This window comes from Babylonia areolata, chromosome 1 (genome assembly GCF_041734735.1).
Source record: "Babylonia areolata isolate BAREFJ2019XMU chromosome 1, ASM4173473v1, whole genome shotgun sequence".
NCBI classification, from domain to species: Eukaryota; Metazoa; Mollusca; class Gastropoda; order Neogastropoda; family Buccinidae; genus Babylonia; species Babylonia areolata.
This window is the reverse complement of record NC_134876.1, coordinates 35467841-35488403: the sequence shown is the minus strand read 5'-3', so window position 1 is coordinate 35488403 and position 20563 is coordinate 35467841. Positions and strand designations below refer to the sequence as shown.

Genomic DNA, 20563 nt, shown 5'->3' with positions numbered 1-20563 from the left:
AACTTCTGCTCCGTATGTCAAAATTGGTTTCATTAGCATGTCAAATAGTTTGAAAAAAAATACCGGGGGAGTGTTCACCAACAGACCAAAGCATTTTAAAGATAGCTGCACATCCCTTTCTAGCACGTTCAGACAAACCATGCATAGTGGGTTGGAAAGAAAGCCGAGAGAGAGAGAGAGAGAGAGAGAGAGAGAACACTGAGCACTGAAATGTTTAATGTCATTAGCTGTAAAGCTCTAGTAACACAGCAAGTACAAAACAGAACAAAAATGGTGCAAAACAGATAAAATGGAACAGAAAGGAAAAAGAGAATTGAAGCAAAATAAACTGCTATGAGATAAGCGACACTTTGGTACTTTGTCATTAGCTTTAAAAAGCCCATGTGGCAAGGGGGTACTGTGCCTTTTTTTTCAGTCGTTCGTCTCCAAGGTTTGGACAGTACATAGGAAACAAAGTACATATAAAAATCATTTAATCATGTGACATCGACACACATCATATCAATACGAACACACAAGTACATATAAAACATATAATAATCATTAAAGCCTGCAATATCGAAACACATCATATCAATACGAATACATCAGAAAGATACATTGTCGAAATTGACAAATGTAGCCCTTCCTTCCCTTCCTTTTTGTCTATGTTTTTCCCATCATAGAACCCATACTAAATTTACATTTGATTAAAGAGTATTTGGACCGATAGTAGACGTTTTACATATGTTTACTGCCTCGGATACATATTTCGCAAGTGAGTATCATATCTTCATTTTCTGTCATCGGCATGCCGAACAAATCTTTTCTCTGCGCTGGAGCTGTATTGAAAAGGGTACAGTTGGGTTTTTTTTCGCAATTCTTCGTATCTTTTGCAGTTAAATGTGAAATGATTTTCATCTTCTGGGCTTTCGCCACACATTGGGCAAAGGGATGTTGCTACGTCTGAATCGAACCATCTTCTGTTGGCATTCAGTTCAAGTGCTCTCACATACACATACACGTACACATACAATGCACCTCCCTCCCTCCGAACGCAAAAACGCTCTAACAAATGATGATTTCTAATAAATGATAATAATAATCATCATTATGATAGAAAAAAATCATTTATTTTCAGTCTAATATCATCATCTTAGATGAATAGTCTATAAATGAATAAACAAACGAAACGCTCTCACATTCACTATCACACAGACACACACACACACACACACAAACACACACACACACACACACACACACACACACACACACACACACACCATTAAACGTTGTGTATGGTTCTTGTATTCTTTGACAAGCGTTAATCTCATTTATCTCCAGTCTAATATCATCATCTTAGATGAATAGACTAAATGAATAAACGAACGAAACGCTCTCAAATTCACTATCACACAGACACACAGAGACACACACACACACACACACACACACACACACACACGCACACATACACACACACACACACACACACACACACCATTAAACGTTGTGTATGGTTCTTGTATTCTTTGACAAGCGATAATCTCCTTTCTCCAAGAGAAGCGATCACCACTGGCAGTCTCACCCAATCCATCCCTTCCTGCCCAGTAAATCGTCCCTGTTCACCGGTGTGGCTCATTCGCTCACCAGTGAGCGCCCCTTCCTCTTCTTACAGCTCCCAAGAAGGTCTAATGTTTTTGTATAAATAAAATCCATGAATTTCCATCCCCTTCTGCCATCATATAAGCAGACTGTCACATCTCTTCAGAAGGTATGGCTAAAGTTCTTGTGACTAGAGATTATGATGAAACATTGTAAAATTCAATTCAGATCAATTCAAATCAGTTGAAAATGCTTTATTGTCTGCTTCAACCAAAACAGAAAAACTTCCTTCGGCTCACTCAAAATGCCCGCCAACAAATATCAAAGAGAAAAAACTAGTAACTGACCCACCCTTCCCTGACCACCATGCACACATCAGTCATCATGCAAAAAGAAACACATTCAGGCAAGATAATATTACATTCTATCGAGCTTATCTGAAAAATGTCAAAGCATTGTAAAATTCAGTCGCTCCTTCTTTATGTGTATCTGAGCGTGTGTGTTTGTGTTTGCGCGAGCGTGTGTGTATTTGCACGCGCGTGTGTATAATTATGTATACATGTATGTATGTGTGTGCGCGTGCGTATGCGTATCTAAAAAATATCGAAGGATTGTAAAACTCAGTAACTTCAGAGGTCTCCTAGCCTTGTTTTAATTAATTAATTTATTTTTAAACCAGGTGGACGCTGCAAGAACAAAACTGCAATGTCTTTCAAATCTTTATCTGTAATGCACGCTTTCAGAAAAAGCCAGTTCCTACAACCATTATCCATTAATCACGGCGGAGAATCAGTCACACATCGTGATGCTTTTTGATGCGTGATGGGCTTGCGCCCTTCTGCACGCGTTTGGGAAACCCAGCGACACTGCGCTTCAAAATAACTCCCTGTTCCACCCCAAACAGCAGACCACCCACCAGTTCAACGTGAAAAGGGAGGACACGCACGCAGACATATACATATACACAGGCATACACACAGACACATACACTCGCATGGACACACATACACACATGCTCGCACGCACACACACACATACACGCGCGCGCACGCGCGAATACACAGACACACACGCACACACACAGTGCCGTCGAATTGTCTGACAAGGCAGAGTTCGGCAGAGTTTTAAATAGTTGAGTCTTGGGATATACGTTATATATGGGGCATTAAATATAAATCCCGCACTTTGTGATAGAAACATAATAATTGACATACATGTACAATAAGTCCTAACGAACCCATTAAGCGAGGGATCCACTTTTCCAGTGGTTTGTGGCAAGCGTAAAAATTAATTAAAATTAATTACGAAGACCATTCATACCACTCACACGCGAATGGGACACCATAGTATTTAGCAAGGCGGGATGTGGCGTGACCCCGGCCTGACCCGCAGCTGTCAGCACCTTCCCGATTTCAGAGACGGATGCTTAGCGCACACTGCGCTGGTTTGGTTGTTCTCATCGCCCATGGCAGACCAGAAACTGAAGTACGGCAATCCTTAGCGACAAAAGTTAGATTTTTAAAACGAAGGTGTTATGCCTTTTTCTTTCTTTATTTTTAAATTTAAAAAAAAAATCATTAAAAAAATCTGCTATTGAAGTGTGGTAATCAACAACAGGGTATTGCTATTGCGTTTAATTTTTAGATGAAAGTATTATATACCTGTAACTTTACAGTTTACAAAATGAGTGAATAAATAAATGAATAAATAGATAAATGAATAAATAACGAAAGAAAGAATCACACACACACACACACACACACACACACACACACACAGAGAGAGAGAGAGAGAGAGAGAGAGAGAGAGAGAGAGAGAGAGAGAGAGAGAGAGAGAGAAGAAAATTAATAAAAAGATTGTTTGGTTTGTACAAGACAAAATAACCTAATTATTTTACGGACTTAATGGTAGCTATTGACAACCCTGTAGATTGCATATTCTGTAAAGAAGTATGGTTAAATTGATTTTTTCGTATGATTAGAGCATATAGCCCTGAAGAGGCCTTCACAGTCGACAGGGTTCTGAACAATGTCAAATTGAAACTTAAAGAAATGAGCTCGTCACAACTGTCTTGCTTTGTTCTCAGAGAGAGTTATGTCATGTAAATGCAGTATGTAGTTGCTGTGATCCGCCACAGTCCAAGTCGATGACTGAAGACATGACGGAAATCAACTAGAATCTTTGTGCGTTATGTCAAACAGCATCACAAGAAACTTTGATCTGCCCAACCAAGCGAGAATGTGCTGGTTACGCCTATGTTACTGAAACCCTTGCTGATTTTAAAAGATTAGGACATTGCCCAAATTCTGTTGATCTGTCTTTGTTTGATGAAGGAGATGGATATGAAGCAACGTTTCTACATTTTTCTAAGTGGCAGAAGAGGTGTAGAACAGAGGAAAGCAGGGACAAACTCTAAAAGGTGACAGGGAGCATATATATATATATATATATATATATATATATATATATATATATATATATATAAAAGAATTTCAAATCCAGTGCAAGTCCTGTGAAAACAAGAAACCTGTCTGGTATTCATGCAAATAAATTAATGCATTTTTTAAACAGTGATGAGGGTATACTGCAAGGAGCTGGACTTAGGACTTGATTACAAGATGAGAAACTGTGCAGAAGAGCTTCAGGACTGAAGTCTTTTAGTAAAACTTGCTTCAGGGGACATGGTAACAATAGATGTGTACCATACACATGCTCATTTAATTCTATAGACGTGCTGACAATCCGTCAAATGCAGACTCACGAGAGAAAAATGAAGACATGGATGATGATAAGTCTCAGTTGTGTAGAATATACACGTGTGGACTGGCACAATCAGGAATCGAGCAAACTGAAGTGCATTCATCACGTATCATACATAAACTTCGCACAGCTCTTCCAGACCCCACTGCCACTTTACAAGGCAGAGAACTGTCCTAATGTTTGACAAAAACCTCGGTGACACCATCAAGAAACATGCAGTTATGATACAGAAGCCTCACATCTTGCAAAAACCGCTAAGCTGATAAGAAGTGATCTGTTGTAGCCAGATAGTTCATTCAGTGGCAAATTCATCCACAGAATGTCAAGAAAATTGTATACATTTCACCTTAAAGGCGCCCATCAGCATGATGACCAGTGGGCCAGATTTCATTGAAGAATTAACCACTCCACCCCAGATTCAAACTGTTCTCAGTATATCACAGATAACTGCATATAAATGCAAAAAATCATTAAAAGCAACATCACATATGCAGCGCAACAGGACACAGACATCACTCCCAATCTACTTCAGCCTTAAAGTTCATTGTCAGACAAGAAAGAAAGGGCTGGTTGAAATCATTCATAGCCTTGGCCTTGGCATCTCATACAAGCGTGTGTTGTCTATTTCAACAGATATTGCAAACAGTGTATAGCAAAAATTTGAAACAGACGGTGTAGTTCTTCCGCCAAGAATGATGACAAACATTTACATAGTTGGAGCGGTCAACAAAACTGACCACATCTCAAGATTGACAACAGCGGGAGACACCTTCCATGGGATATTTGATGCAGAATAAGCATGAAGACGCAGAAGCAATTATGCACTTCACACCCCTGATTCAGCAATCGGTGTCAGCCAGAATGGAAATAATGCCTCCCCTCCCTGTCACCTACACAAAAGTGCATCAAGTTGCTCTGACCTCCAAAGATGTCTAAATACCACCAGTGCAAAATCAGCCGTCAGACTTGAAAACAAGACGCACAACACTGATAGTGAATGGTTGATGTACTGCAAAGGTGTCAGCGTAGTGAGTAAGGATGGAGGGGCGGGTGAAGACATCAAGAACCGCATCAACAAAGCAAGGCATGCCTTCAACACCCTGCGGCCAATTTGGAACTCTATATCTCTTTCCACTCACATCAAACTGAGGATCTTCAACATCAACGTTAAGGAGTCCTCTCGTGTGGCTCTGAAACATGGCGAACAACCAAGACGAACACAAGCAAACGACAGGCCTTCATCAATAGATGCCTGCACTGTATTTCAAATGATCAGAGGACCAGAGACCGTATCAAATGCCTGCCTCTGGAGAAGAACCAACCAGGTGCCCATTAGTGAGGGGATCAGGAAGAGGAAATGGGGCTGGATAGCAATACCCTTCAAAAGCCTCCAGACGACACCACAAGACAGCAAATAGGCGAGCGGGCTGACCAAAGCAGACCTGGAAAAGAAGCTTGGAGGATGAGATGAAGGCACAGCCGGATGGACATAGACCCGGCTGAAGAGAGCAGCCAAAATCCGACTCCGCTGGAGGAGTACTGTTGCATCCCTATGGTCCAGAAGGAGTCAAGAGGCAAAAATCCAATAAGTAAGTCACTGCAAAGGTGTCATTGAAGATGAACGTGAGATCGCCACTGGTACACTTTCCTGGTCAGACTTCCATGCTGCACGTCATGAGTATCTGGACAGACATACTAGCAACATTGGCCATGCTATCAGAAAATGTGCACTGAATCACAATGAGAAAATATGTAATGGATGTTGTGCAGCCTGCAGTGGAGCATCCAGGGCAGCATGGAGTCATTGGACCAACCTGTGTATGCCCTGGGCAAGAAAAACAGTGAAATGTGATACTTTAACAAAATTACAGTCACCAGTGTGCGCAACGGTATATTAAAATTTCTCCTTATCCTCCCACATCGGACTGCTGTAAAGGACTGCAGGACAGAAGGCATTCAAGCATCAGCGACAAGACCCACCATCCTTCCTTGGAAGCACTCTTTACCCTTATGAGAATGAGAAGGATTTTACTATTCTACAATCATTGTTGGTCTTCTCCACATTGAATCTAGTAAGTACGATATTGTCTGTCAGTGCTGAAAGAATGGCAAAACAAGCGAATTGGGCGCATATGTTTGCAGTTTTTGGTGAATGCTCGATATGAATTAAAAACGTATCCAAGCAAAAATGTTTTAGACATGCGTGTGGTGCCTCTGGAAATTGGCAGAGCTGATCGACCTTGATTATACTTACATTCACAGATTTACGATTGATTTTCTTTAATTACAAGTATATCAGTATCATCAATGTCATATCTTAAGAAACTGAAGTTCTTTGCAAAATATCAACTCATAGCAGAAGAAATTCAAAAGGAGGCTTAGTTGCTATCATAAATGGCACCCAAAGATCTAGACACATCTTTTTCCCCTCCCTCTCTTTTATTTGTTTTTGTTTATTTTGTTTGTTTGTTGTGGGGTTTTTTTGTTGTTTTTTTTTGTTTTGTTTTGGGTTTTTTTGTGGGTTTTTTTTTGTTTTTTGTTGTTGTTGTTTTTTTTTTGGGGGGGGGGGGGCGGCTTGGACGGGCGGGGGGGTGGGGGGTGGGGTTGTTCAGGGTACAAGTAGCCCACAGAAAGATGAAAAATATGTACATGTTCTTTAAAATGTATGAGCAACATAACAGTGGACATTGAGATTAAACAACGACCAGTTAACATCACTGACACTGTGACCTATTTTCTATTTTTATTTTATCTTTATTATTTTTGTCACGAAACACCCCTGAAGACATTTGCATAACATAGCAAGTACATAATAACATAATTAACATTCGGAGACCATATTCTGGACATTTTCACGTGTGAAATTGGGTAAGAAAACGAAATAATCGAGAAAATAAGTGTCATTTGTTTTAAACTCAGTGACCTACTTTAGACGCTGACCACGCCCACTTCCGGTGCAGTGATAAGATGGATCCCTTGCTTAAATGAACCACAAATGAATAAGGAATCAGAAAAACCAAACAGAATGTTTTTACCATGAAGTGCAGCTTTCTCCTGTTTTTCGGACTTAATGCCCCCCGGCCCACTAATACCCCACAAGCAACATTCCAGCTGTTCCATTTTCCTCCACAACCGCCTTGCTGTCTTTATTTTTTGATTAGTTTTGTGTTGTGTTTGTTTGCTTCTTCGAGTTGTTGGGAAGCAGAGATACGTCTGACTAAGGTATTTAACACTTGTACTTCATTGCTAATGTGTTTCTGGTCAAGTGTACAAGCATACGAACGCAAAGACCATTATAAACATATACACGCACGTCCTCACAAACACGGTACCAGGATAACATTTCGTGTCCATTCATCAATACATTGAACTGCGGTTTTGTGTTGTCCCAAGATATCATTTCCCTAAGTCTTTTCATCTCCGGCGAACTCAATCGATCTGGTTCTTCTATATTTTCCTTTCCTTTCTTTTGAGATAATTGGATCGTGTGCCAGCGCACTGAGGGCATTTGTGAATGAGTGTGTGTGTGTGTGCGCGCGCGCGCGCGTGTGTGTGTGTGTGTATGTGTGTGAGACAAGCCATTAAGAAATACTGCAGCATACTGGAAGACAGCGTGCCTGGGGTCCAGAGAGAGAGAGAGAGAGAGAGAGAGAGAGAGAGAGAGAGAGAGAGAGATGATTTATTCATATAGGCCAAGGCCCCTAATGAAGGGGCATATGAACAGACAGCAATAAAAAACAAAGAAAAACAAAAACATTTCACATAATACAACATACATAAAAAAACCTCGATATAACATAAGTTCTAATGAAAAACTAGCCTAGCAACAAAACAGTGTTTTCATGACGTAATAGTTTCTCGGACTTTGAAAGCTTTATATAAATACAAAGCAAGGTTTCTAACAATTTCAGAGGATGTTGAGGGCATTAACAAGTTCAATTTAAACATATTTGGTTGTCTATAATATTTAGGCTTAATAAATGATTCTCGAATATTCCTCAAAGCTGGACAACAAAGGACAAAGTGCATTTCATTTTCTATCGAATCTTTGCATAATGGACAAATCAGATCAGTGTCATTACATATTCTGTATCTATAATGATGAACCGCTAGCTCAGAAATACCTAGTCTGAATCTTGTTGTTATATATTTCAAATGTCTATCCATATTTAACATCAGGTAAGGTTTCAAGTCTGGGCCATTGCTGAACTTCCTATAAAAATCAAATCTTTCACTATTTTGAATATGATCAGACCATTTCTGCCATCTACAATCGATCAAACGTTGCCGAAAAGCACAAATAAATGACTGCATGCTGCCAACACCTTGGTTTAACCAAACAAAACAAAACCCATACTCAAATAAACAGTGACGTATTTTTGTTACCCAATTTACTTTGCCTCTAGTAACTAAATCAAATAGCATATCATAAGCTTTACGAGGTAATCTGTTGGCATCCATTTCTAATAACCTTAACCAATAACGAATACATTTAACTGTAGCAACTAAATACATCGGGTACCGATTTGTTTCTCCATAAACTAAATCATTAGGAGTTTGCCTTTCAACACCTAAAAATGTCTTCAAAGCAAAAGTATGAACTGATTCACAATGAACAGCGGCTCTATCTAGGCCCCACAACTCCGAACCGTATAACACAACTGGCTGTACCTGAGCATCAAACACCTTAATAAATAAATCAAAAGAGGTATTATTGAACACATGTAACTTTTTCATAATACAGATTAAAGCATTTTTAGCCCTACTTGCTAAATCTTTACAAGCACCAACAAAACTCAAACGTGTGGAGAAAAATATTCCCAAATATTTATAAACGTTAACAACTGGCATGAACTCATCACCATACAACCACCTTTCCCTGCTACTCAGATAACCACCCTTACGAAATACTATGATATTGCTTTTAGTCATGTTTACTCTTAATTGAAGTGAATCTGCCGCACGGTGTAAAGAATTCAGTTGTGTTTGTAGACCTACAACAGTTTCTGACATCAAAATAACATCATCAGCTAACAGAAGTATAAACAATTCAAAGGCATCAACTGAAAATACAGCTCCATGTCTCCCATTCGTAATTACCTGAATTGCAAGTTCGTTTATGAAGAGAGAAAATAAAATTGGGCTACAAGGATCACCCTGTCTAACCCCTACTGTACAGTTGATAAATTCAGTCAGTTTGGCACCACAACGAACTCTAGCTCTTACTACATTATACATACTTTTAATACAATTATAAAGTTTACCTCTGATACCATTCCTCAGTAAAACAGGCCATAAAAGATTTCGGTTAATAGAGTCAAACGCTTTTTCAAAATCAATGAAAGCGACATACAATTTACGATTAAAGGAGAACTGTTTCTGAACAAGTGAAAGCAACGTAAACATGTGGTCTACTGTAGAATATCCTTTTTTAAATCCAGCTTGATGATCACCAGTGATATTATTTTCGTCAAACCATTCCTATAATCTTTTATTGATAATTATTCCATACAATTTACCACTTATATCACCTAAAGAAATACCTCTATAATTATTGGGATTATTTACATCACCTTTCTTGTAAATGGGCAAAATAATAGATTCTATCCAGTAATTAGGGTATACACCATTATCAAACAGTTTATTAAACAGCTTAACGAAAAAAAGGACTACTTGATCAGAAGAATTTTTATACAGTTCACTAACAATTCCATCAGGACCAGCTGCCTTACCATTTTTAAGTTTTCTTAATGCCAGTAGTACCTCTTCATTAGAAATTGGCCGGTTCATGTAAAGATCTGCTTCATCACCAATCATAGCATCATCATCATAAGCAACATCGTTATGCTCGTTATCAACATTCGATTGTAACAAAGACTGAAAATGTTGAAACCAAACGTCACAATCAATAGTATGTCTAGGTTGTTTTCTTTTCTTCGAAACTCTATTAATATTATTCCAGAATTCCTTTTGGCTACGTATAGACGTTACAAGCTTATCCATTAAAGATTTATTGAAGTCCTTCTCTTTTCTCTTTAATAAATGTTTATATTCTCGTCTTACAATTACATATGGATTTTTATCTTCCACTTTTAATGTCCGTCGACTAATCCGTAATAACCTTCTTACCTCCCTTTTACTCACAGCACACTCATGGTCAAACCAGTCATCACGTACCTTGTTGTTATTGACACGCACACGTCTTTTCATACACTCCGCACTTTCCTTCATACATTCATTCAACAATGTTAGTGCATCATTCACATCAACATCTATCAAATTTATTGCATTGTCAATTTTTGTACTAATCTGCTCATTACTTAAAGTATCACGAAACAGCTGTGCATATTCTTCATTCCATATGATTTTTTCAATGACAATGTCCTGTTTTTGTTCAGCTGCATCAAAATTCTTACCTCTAGGGAAAACAACGTGAAGTGTTACAGGTAGGTGGTCAGAGTCAATACGTTCTGATACAATTAGTTCACATGAATCAAACACAATATGAAAGAGATCTTTTGAAAATATAAAATAATCGTTGACACTGCATCCAACATCCGAAATGTATGTATAGCAACCTTGGAGGTCGCCCTCACATACTCCATTTAAAATACATAAATCTAATGCAGTGCACAAATTCAACAACAACTTACCATAATTGTTCAAGAGATTATCTTGTGAATGTCTTGACTTATTGACAGAATGACTTTCATGCTGCGTGTAGAAATCAGAGAAATATTGACATATATTAGAGGTTCTACTATTTAAATCACCATTTAGGATAATATAAGCATCATATAATAATAAACAATCAGTCAAGCAATCTTCCAGCATATTTATTCCATTATCAATATCAAAGTACGTATAAAAAGGGGAGCTTTCAGGAGGAATGTACGAACAAAAATACAGGATATCTTTATCAAGACCAAATAATATCTTATCAATTAAAAAGACGCAAAAATTAGGGTGATTCACATCGACAGTTTTAACAAACGGACACAATTCATTCCTTATCAAACACACCATACCTCCGGATCGTCTCCCTTGTTTTGATAACTTAACTGCTGGTTTACAAAATGAAGTGTAACCAGAGAACATGTTAGAGCGAAAATCTTCCATGAAAGTTTCAACTAAACACACAAAATCAAACTTAAAAATAAACGCAACGAAATCAGAATCAGCAAGTTTAGAATACAAACCATTAACATTCCACAGTAAAAACGAGAAAGGTTTATTAACATCATGTGTGTCATATGTACACGCCGAGCTCTCCAACTGGCTGCACGTGCAAACAGGAGAGTGTTCAGCGGGGCTGTTCTGGTTCACCAACCATGTCACAACAGTGTCACTGTCACCTGAGACAGACAATTCAACCGGTGTAAACATTTCATGGTTCCCTTTCTCACCCAAACCCAGGAAAGGACATGCTTTCCGAACTGGCCGGCCCCATCCTTATCTATTTTTCTTCAGACCACCACGGCCATCCAGAAAATACTTCCTGCTGTCAATGATTAAATGGTCATAAACCATCGTCGCTCTTTTTCCCTCTGATCTTGCCTTTTTTAAGTGGGGCGAAAGATTACGTCTGATTTCTCTGACGCGCGCAGAGAAATCTTCCCCCACAAAAATGTTTGTCCCTTTCAAATTTCTTTTAGCTTTCAGAATTTTCACTTTGTCTTTGAAGAAAGAACAGCATGCAATGATAGGGGAGTCAGATTTGGCATTTAGTCTGTGAACACGTTCAAATTCAATGTTATCAGTAATGTCTAATGAATCTGTAATAATATCCTGTAATCTTCCTTCCACTTGTTCACTTGTTTCATTCTGGTCTCTCGAAACACCATAAAAAATCAAATTATTGCGTTTTGATCTACCTTCTAAGTCATCAGTTTTCTATTCTAATTGTTCCACTATGGCCATCAGATCAGAATTTTGTTTTGCCAACTCCACGTTTTCCTTTTTCAAATCACTCAACTCCTCCCTCAGATTACTGAAGTCGCTGTACAAGGTGGCATACTGGTCCGTGAGTTCTTGTAAACCGCTCTCATGCCATCGAACCTGCTGTCCATGCCATCAAACCTGCAATTAATTGTCTGTAGCATACCCATCAAGTCTGCAAGGGAAGGCTGATGAGGAGAAGGGGGTGCCGTCTGTCCTCTGTCCGGAGTGCCGCTCGTCCTGTCCGCTCCAGTCCCTCGTCCCGTACTGCCCAGTCTGGTCTGCCGAAGGCTGTCCGTCTTGGGTCCTGGTCCCGGGTTCTGTTCGATGTCTCCACACCGAAGAAGAAGACTGCCCCAGAACAAGTAGGTGGGGGTCAGGCCTAACATGACACCGGCTACCCTGTCGCTCGGTCTCAACATGGCGATGTGCATGGCCGCTTTCTCAGCTGCTCGCTTCGCCATGAACCGGACGAAAACCGGCACGAAGGAGCCACAGACCGCCCTGAAGGCAAGTGGTGTCGAAGGCATGATACCAAAGGTATCTGTTGGCAGAATTCTAAAACTGTACTGTGCCTGTGTCCGTAACAATTATCAAAATTAACGGAGCGCTGTGAAGTGCGACTGCGCTGACTCGTGACACAGTTCATGCCCCGAGAGAGAGAGAGAGAGAGACAGAGATTTTTAAAACGAACATTTTTATTTCATATTTTAACATCAAACAGAACACACACACACACACACACACACACACACACACTCACAAAAAAACAACAAAGAAAATAAAAGCAAAACAAAACAACAACACACACACACACACACACACACACACACACACACACACACACAAAACAACAACAACAAAAAGAACAACAACACCACCGACAAACAGGAACACTCCAACATTATTCCATAATACCAATATATTGTATCATTTGATATCCTTTTGTAATACTTACTGTATATAATATCATTCTGCTCCTTATACATACATACAGACGGGTAGACTGACATTCTGTCACCTGAATACACATTGTTTCATCCACTAATGTTTGCATGTAATGTATACAATATGCGTTATAATATCAAGCTTTCACACCCTTATTACACGCTTTGACTTTTTGTCCTCCCTTTATCCTCCCTTAATCATTCACTCATCAGAGTCAAAGTAGCCTATAGTAAGAAAAAAAAGACTAGAAACCAATCAATGCGAAAGAAAGTATACACCAGAAAGAAAAGAACATCACTTTAAACATGATGCTTATATGTCGATCAGTTGCATGTAATAAAGATAAGATAAGATAAGAATAACTTTATTATCTCCAACTGGAGAAATTTGGTCAGGTGCATTATCACAACATAGACAAGTAAACAACATGGGGACCATAACTGTAAAAGCCAACAACTGCCCCTACAAATATTACGAAGATACGAATGTAAAAAATATCACATACATCGTTTCATACATACATCCACACACTGCAGGTAATAACTAGTATTCTTAATATAAAAACAGAAAGAATTAAGAAACATTATTTGAATATAATTATAAACATAGCCTACTATACTGCACATTGATTATAATAGATAGATAAGGTAAGAATAAAGATGAATTGCGGAAAACCACAACCAGATAATCAGCACACACCCGCACCGCACCCCCCACCCACCCACCCCACACACGCGGATAACTTGATTAAACAAGAGTAATAAACATATGTTCTGAAATAAAAGCATTCCACATATTCGCTTTTAAAAACATTGCAATTAATTATTACATCGTAATTATTAAACAGAAATATATTTAGAATATGGACGTTAGCATTAGACATATTCCATTGTACATTCATCCTGCATATTGCACATTATTCTTCCTACATATTGCACATTCATTATAACCAATTATCACGTTTTAAACTCAGTAAACACACACACACACACACACACACACACACACACACACACACACACACACACACACACCACAACTAGAACAAGGTACAGCCTATCATGCACGGGCTTTCACACGTCTCACATGAGAGTGCGCGCGCACACACACACACACACAGTTCTCAAGAATTTAAAAGGTGGATTGAACGTGGAATAAAAGTCTTCAGAGCTCTGGATTTCAACTTAAAAGTTCTGTAGCGTCGTCCTGTACGGAAACCAATGTATTGTAAAAGCATAAAAAGACATTTGTAAGAGATCTATATTTGTATTTGTATTTCTATTTTTGTCACAACAGATTTCTCTGTGTGAAATCTGGTTTGATTTCCCCAGGGAGAGCGCGTCGCCATACTGACAGCGCCACCTTTTTTTTTTCTTTTTTTTTCTACCTGCAGTTTTATTTGTTTTTCCTATCGAAGTGGATTTTTCAACAGAATTTTGCCAGGGACAAGCTTTTTGTTGTCGTGGGTTCTTTTACGTGCACTAAATGCATGTTGCACACGGGACCTCGGTTTACCTCGGTCTCATCTGAATGACTAGCGTCCAGACCACCACTCAAGGTATAGTGGAGGGGGAGAAAATACTGGCGACTGCCGGTGTGATTCAAACCAGTGCGCTCAGATTCTCCTGCTTCCTAGACGGACGCGTTACCTCCAGGCCAACACTCCACATAAAGATATATATATTTCTCGGTTTCATAAACAATAACAAATCTCCACAGCTCAATCATTTCAGATATCCCCTGAAATGGTCGAGCTGTGGAGATTTGTTATTTATTTTGCATTTGATGATGAAAAAATTGGCATGGACAATAATAATAACAAGAATTTAATCAGATCTAAATACACTGTCATGTCCAAATATTATAATCATTACAGTGGATCTTAAAAAAATTGCATTTTCACAACAGTTATTAAAATATCTTTCAAGTGTGTTCCAGAATAGATTTGTACAACAGCATTCTCAGAACATGTGGTATTCATTTTCGTACTCTTTTCTACATAAATTACAAACATCTTCACTAACTATGCCCATTTGTACAGTATTTGTTGCCAATATTCTATGCAAAACTCTTATCTGGAACTACCGAAGTTTGATCTCACTGATTTGATGTATCAGTTTAAATGTGATATCCCATGTGATGTGTGTTAAGTTTTGCTTTCCACTTGCTGCATCAAGTTGGTGCAGTGCTATCGCATATTAAAAGGCGATGATATAAAAAGGCACCATTAGGAACTAATAATTCCAAGAGTTTTCGCACTGTTTAAAGATTTATTATTTTGAACAATCATTTGACGTTTTCTTGTGTAACACTTAACCGCTTGCATTTTTCCAGGATATGTAACAGAGTATGGTTTTTGTCTTTGAATTCCGTAAAAGACAAAAACATACCACCTTCATTAATCAAGTCAGAAATAAAACACACACCAAGATCAATCTTTAAAAAGATATATCTGTAGAATATATTTTGATATTATCGTTACAGAACAGAGGTTCTGTATTAATTTCTTCATGTATTTCAGGGTGGATGTTCTTTCCTAATTCCCTGTATGCGTGCAACACATGGTTCCACAACTTATTTGAATAGGCGGCTTTATCAACAGGAATGTCTGAGCCAAATTTTTCAATGAGGGACAAGGTGGGATTTATTATTACGATGATTTTTTTTTCTTCCCAGTTATGGTTGCTTGTCTTTAGTCTTCGTATCCAAATTTTTAATGTGCTTTTAAAGCCTTGCACACCACTGTAACGTTTGGACATGACAGTACATTTAGATTTGATTACATTCTTGATATCATTATTGTCCATGCCAAATTTTTCATCAAACCATTTTGATCTTCATTAATCAACGAAGGAAGTACGTTTTATTCTGCCAGCCTATTTCATAGACAACGTTAAGGAAAGACACTGGCCTCCAGTTTTTAAGTAGATCCTTTGCTTTGTCCTCTTTCGGAATGCACAGAAATCCAATTCTAAACATCAATGAAATGTCAAAAAGTGACCATCAAGAGTGAACAGAATTGACGTCAACGCGAGTTCCATTCCAGTGATACACATAAACCCAGACAACCATAATGCCTGATAACAACACGTGCCTGCAGGACCGAAGCAAAACGAAGAAAAAAGGGTTTTCCCTTCTCTTTGTCTGTTTTCAATTAGTCAGGAGGGTAAGATTCCCGGGTGTCTCTCTTCACGCATTATGCTTTTCTTTGACCACGCACCCCGAAAAAGATAATAGAAAGGAGGACCTCACCCCACTCCCCAATGCTGATAAAGAAAAGCAGAACACTGACGAAACTCCAGTTTCTAAACTAAAGGAGACACTGGATCAGCAACAATAACAGCTATTAAAAACGATGTTCACCGTGAAATATATATAAGTAATACAGGACTTTCAAAACAATGTTTTGGACAGAAACAAAGTGCTTATAAGTGTCGTGTGTGTCTTTTGTATAGCACACTTCCGTCCGAAATACAAGTCGATTAGTTTTATGATAGACACAGCCGGTCAGGTCAGATGTTCTCCGTTACTGGCTACCATGTAACCCAGTATACCTACTACCTGCCACATGTTGGGTAAACCCAAACAGATAATCCGTTCTGGAGAGGGATGGGCTCAGCCAGATTGGACCTGCCCATGACACGCAGCATCATGAAACTTTTTAAGGAGACCCAGGCTTTGACACACAACGACAGACCTGGAGGAATCTGGTGAACTATTCTGTGCTGCTCCCTTATGACTCTTTACTTTACATAGTTCAGGGAGATGAAGAAGAAGAATTGTGGACTGTGCAGAGTAATGGCTGTCTCACATTTAAAGTCAGTTTTTATACTACAGGTTGCTTCACCATAGCTGGTGCTTGTTACCTGTTTGGTTGAATCTATTACATGACGTCAGCAATTGTGTCATCGTGCAAAATTCTGACATTGTGAAGTGATTACCACAGCGGTTGGTTTGGGTTGTAAGATCTGCCGCATTCGACGTAAAAGAAATCTCACACACGCGCATCAAATCTGGGAACACTGCGTACCAAAATAGCTTGAGGAGCAACCAAAATAGCAGACAACTCATGGGTTCAAGGCAAAAAGTAGGAAAAGAGCACGTGACGCACGCACACACACACACACACTCACACGGATTTTCAGCAAAATGTCAGGCAATTTGGAGTCAGGTGGGTCGGTGTGTATACAAGGTGGGTGATACGCATAAGCTGTTGTTCACCTGTTTCTTGTCTCTCTTCCTCATCCAATGTTCTGTTGTGCACTGTATGAGTGTTTACGTTTGTTTGGGGGTGGATCTCACTGATGCATTGACAAGCCATGCTCAGTTCCTTTGTAAATATATGTGCGAACAATAACATGTGCCGGTTCAAACGTACAATGCCAATGCATTGTATACAGACAAAATAAAAATGATAACACAGTTCACATGGACAGGAGAAGGATAGGTATTTTGAGTGTCTGAGAATGCATTGTGTGTGTGTGTGTGTGTGTGTGTGTGTGTGTGTGTGTGTGTGTTATATATATATATATATATATATAGAGAGAGAGAGAGAGAGAGAGAGTTGGTATGTGTGACTGCGTGGTGGTTTGATATTGAACATGCGCGTGTTTCTTCGTGTATGTGCATACTCGGTCTCTGTGTTGGTTCTCAACGCCCGACAAAAGCCCGGCAGTGTGTGAACGAATGTTATAAATTCTGCCATTACCATAATTTCACTGTAAATTGTGCGTTACAATATAACACAGAACAATGTTTGAATGAAAATTCACTGTTCTACCGATTTAAGTTTTGATGCGGAATGATTGATATTCAAAACAGAATATTGCTGTAGCTTCCCAGTCTATGATAATATACTTAATCTCTAAACATTTGTCTGAATTAAAAAAATGGAAAAAATGCGTTGGGCCGTGTTTAGCTCAGGCATCCACCCCTCACCTCTCTCTATCATGTGCTCCCAACCTTTACTTTCTAACCGTTTATATAATCGATTATTCAACACCGTTGTAAAGCAGTTAGGAAAAAAAACCTTAACAGTGATACCCCTCTATAATCATCAACATTATCAATTTCCGTTGGGAACGCACTGACAACACTGTCATGGAAAACAGAGAAGGGGAAAGGGAAAGGGAGGGAGGCTGAGGTCCCAAAGAGGGGAAAAGGATGAACCCTGCAGAAAAAAGACAGAGTAGTTATACGTAACTAATGGCAGGCTGATAAATGTGGCTGTGAGCTGACACAGACCAACATGTTCCAGATCATTCAGAACAGGGATGTTGTGCAGGACTGTTATTAAACATGTACATATATGCTGCATGATGGTAGTCAGCTATAGAGCATTTTTGAGCAGTATTAGGAGGCAGCCATGAATTTTGTTCCACTAAAAATGTTCTTTGTGTGATGGGGCGGTGCGATAAGGCCAGAGGAAGGAGACAAGGTGGTGTATATGAAAGACAGGATCGTATGAACAGCAGACGAAGACAGGAGCAGCAAGGCGATGTGTAGACAGGGACAGGAACAGCAAGGCGACAGCTTCCCAACCAGGCAAGGCAAAGGCAGTGAAGCCCCGAGAACGACCTGAGACTATCCACACGTCCGAGTTCGTTGACAACCGGGGGGCGGCTTTGGAAACTTTGACGGTTCCAACGCCGGCGTGCCAACCCACTGGCTTAAACAGGAGTCTTTGCCGCCGTCTCCTCCACCACCCCCCACCGTCCAGTCACTCAGCCGTGTAGAGCGGGTCTCTACCATCAACGCGACCGAGTTTGAAAACACGGGAGAGAGGTGTTGGCAACATTGACCAGTCCCAAACAGCTGCCCAGACTACAGCAAAACAGGGTATGTTGGCCGCAGTCGCCTCAACCTCTCCCCCGCGTCTTGTCACTCAGCCGCGCCGAGAGGGTATATGTGACGTTGCTACTTATATGCTGTCTGCGCGGACGACAGACAACGTCATGGGTTGACATTAGAAACCCCTCTTGGTAAGCCAAGATGGCGGTAATTTCTAGTGTTTACAAAATTTAGAAAATACCAGTCTTAAAAATTCAACCATCATTTTACCTACAAATTATATCAATAAATCATGTGTGATTCCAGCTATCCCCTAGTACTATAATCTTCTAACCTTCATATTCTATTAAAAATCTATTAGCCGAAATGGACAGCATTTGGTGAGTCGCTAACGTGCTTTTCGTAGTATTTTATTTTTCACAACTTCCAACTATACTTATTAATATCACTAGAAACTCTGGAGTCGGGACCTTTCCAATGATACATCAAACATACACCAAGCAGAGTTTATCCTAGAGAAATCGGCCGCTAAACTTTTTGTAGAAACACAACTTTTCCCGGGTAAATTGTCACAATCTAGTCAAATCTAAACTTCGTCTGATCCTCATTTTAAGCACAACGATGAAGAATTTAGTTACACAGTTTCGAACGAAATGGTCAAAGGCATGCGATAATTAAGATAAGAAGTTGTAAAACCTAATAATAAGTAAAATCGAAATCGCGAAGTTCCTTCGTCGATAGTTATTTACAGATGATAAATAGCGGAACGAAGGAAGCCATTTCGGTGTATTCGTCAGTAGTTTTAAGATATTCGACTATTATTCGGCTAATACTGCCATGACAAAAGGGAAACTTATACGACTAGAAAGCTTAGTTAATGCAGATTTTGAGAGTAGGCCTATATTTTGTTTTACAATAGACCTTAAGATTTGGAACAGCGAAGGGGATTTAGATCGAATGACTGGGTAAATTTAGGAGAGATCCAGTCCCCAGCGCTCACGAAATATTGATTTTCTAATAAACCAGACTTACTGTTTACATTATATCTTAATGAGGACGCGAAAGAACTCAACAAATTTTGAATGGTGTCCAAAGTTTCCTTATAAAAACAGATATTATAAGGAAATCATACGAAATAATTGTGGATTTGGAATAACCCTGTTAGTCTAATGGGAATGGACAGGAGTTACTTCCCATTCTTGCATGGCAACGCCGTTTCGCTTTTTTGGCTACCTGTTACATCTGCAACGTCAGGATACAATTACTGTCTACTGTGCAGACCAAAGCTCCCTTACTCCTCCCTCTGTCTCCCTTTGACTCAATCTCTCCCTCTATTCTTCTTTTCCTTAGAGTGTGTCTGTCCACATATCTTTCATACACACACGTATGCATGAACGACCCAACCTAAAAATGCAGTCTGGCAACTTAATCACAGAAACCAACCGACATACCTTTCTCTGACAGTCTTGAGCAACTCTGATCAGTTTCAGCTTCATGGAGGCATCCAAGCATATGGATCAATCCATATATATCACAAGAC

General features: G+C 39.4%; 1 protein-coding gene across 5 annotated transcripts in view; it reads right to left on the bottom strand.

The window, feature by feature from the left end:
• The window catches only part of LOC143282248 (cys-loop ligand-gated ion channel-like), a 250067-nt gene that overhangs the window by 86239 nt on the left and 143265 nt on the right, over positions 1-20563 (bottom strand). The window lies entirely within an intron of this gene.